Source organism: Polypterus senegalus, chromosome 10 (assembly GCF_016835505.1).
Source record: "Polypterus senegalus isolate Bchr_013 chromosome 10, ASM1683550v1, whole genome shotgun sequence".
In the NCBI taxonomy this organism is placed as follows: domain Eukaryota; kingdom Metazoa; phylum Chordata; class Cladistia; order Polypteriformes; family Polypteridae; genus Polypterus; species Polypterus senegalus.
Window position 1 is genome coordinate 34,852,061 of NC_053163.1, and position 2,077 is coordinate 34,854,137.

General features: G+C 42.3%; 1 long non-coding RNA gene across 1 annotated transcript; it reads right to left on the minus strand.

Annotated features, from left to right (window-relative positions):
* Nucleotides 1-400: 400 nt before the first annotated feature.
* LOC120536366 lies at nucleotides 401-1,644 on the minus strand. The gene is made up of 2 exons (XR_005635107.1): nucleotides 1,438-1,644; nucleotides 401-608 (listed from the first exon to the last, which is right to left on the minus strand). It is a non-coding gene; the product is annotated as an uncharacterized LOC120536366 (long non-coding RNA).
* Nucleotides 1,645-2,077: the final 433 nt, after the last annotated feature.

A 2,077-nucleotide genomic window follows, 5' to 3' on the forward strand; every position in this document is an offset into this window, starting at 1 on the left:
AGACAGGGGCCACACATCTTTTTCATTATGAGATCAGAAAATGTTGGCTGGCTACCGCGAGGCACTGATGCTTGACTGGTTTGAGGCCAAGTTGGTTATAAATACTATGTCAGGTATTGAGGAGGCAGCCGAGGAGCACAGGCTCAGTGGGAAGCTGTCTACCATGCCCATGACAAAGCGGTGTCCTCTTCACGCAAGCCTGAGCTGCCAAGCCAGTAAATATCAGCTTTATTACTTGCCGAGGATCCATTGCTCAGCTGACATGCTTCTGTTCTGGCTGAGCAGTCCTCATTTTGGACAGCAAATCTTTTGCTCCCTCCTTCCTCAAAGAGCACATAGTGGTCTGGGTGATCCTCAAAACTGCTTTGAAAAAGTGTAAAAGATGAAAAGGACAATGTCAAAGATTTGGGGCACCTTTGTGGCCAACCCTGTGTAGCTGTATTAAAAGCAAAAGAAAGGCGTGTAAATGCACACAATGAGTCGTCCTCTGACTTTTGCCTTAAGATGGCGGCTCTTCTGAATTTCTGGCATTCTGGGAGGAAGAGGCAGGTACAGGTGAATGGACCCTGGAGGTTATGTCACAGGTGGAAAGGTGTCAGTCTTCTTTTCTGCAGAGGGAGAAGAAGAGAAATTGTTATTATACAGTGCCATCTCCTGTCTTGGTGGAGAATTAACATCACCCAAGCCTTTAAGTTGTTTCCTATGCACTCTTGTGACAAAAGATATGGTGACAGTGCTACCATGGGGTCACCAAGGCACTGGAATGCTAATAACATCTAAAATAAGTAAAACATATATGTTGTACTGTCGGATGGAGGATATCTGTGACAAAAGCTGAATCAAGAATTTCAGTAAACTTGATCCAATAGTTTCCATGCGTGGACCTAACAGGAATGTTCCATGTCTGTGTACGCGCAGAGAAAGAAAGAAAACTGGCCAGTTAATCTCACATGATGTCATCATGACCACATGTGTGATGGGCCTACATTGATGCCTGTGAACTAATCCTAGAAGACCTCTTCAATAATTACAGTGCTTGTAAAAAGTGTTACCTTTTATTGTTAAGCAACATCGAATCAATGTCACTTATATGTTGATGATGTGCTGAAGACAAACAGGGCAGCATCTATAAGTCAAAAGCATTACAAAAGGAAGTGCGTTGCTTGTTTCAGTGGGGGATTCCCTATATCTACTGCTTAGGAGAGACGTTCATTCATGGAAATCCTGTTAGCATTTGTCTCTGGTTGTGACCCTGCCAACCAGGCAACACCGTAGCAACTTGTGTCACCTGTACGAGGAAACCACCGACATTTGCTTCAATTTTAGACTAAAAAACTGTTCTGAAGTAAGTATTGACTTACTAAATAAATATTTTTGGTAATTTCCTTTATAAGCTGGAGTCAGGATTGAACAGTTTTGTATTTATCAGCTACTTACTGTTGTGTAGTTGACGGAAGTTAAGGGGATTGGCTGGCTAAACCGGCAATGCCGTCATTTGATTCCTGGGGTTTGACTTCTTCCACCAGCAGCACAGTACTAGACCAGTGACATCACCGGTCCAATTTCTTCTGGTGATTTTTACGGAAACAGCTGCCTTATTTCACATCGTTCTCAAAGCTCTAACATGAGTTTTCCTCTCTAAAGGTTGCCCACAACTGAAAAAAAAACAACAAGAGGTATAAATGATAAGAGGTGATTTGGGAAATGGCTCCCTTGGGTATGAAGGAGAGTCCAGGATCTATGGAGAGAAGGTTAAAGACAGAGAAGCCTGTTGTTGTTCTGGGAGATGGAAAACCATTGATGATCAATTGTACTTTCTGTATTGGCATGACCATAGCAGTTACATCTACAGACAGACAACTACAGGTGCCATTTAATGGGAGAAGGTCAAAGGGAAAGGCAGTGTTAAAAACAGTTAATTCATCTCTTCAGACACAAATCAACAGGACAAGACTCTTAAATAACTTTTAAATATAACATTTTTGATCACTGAGTGTTTCCCCGCTCTAATCAGACACCCCTAAATCATCACTGCTGCAGCCAGTCCTATAATTATTTCAATGGAGGTCATCTGTCT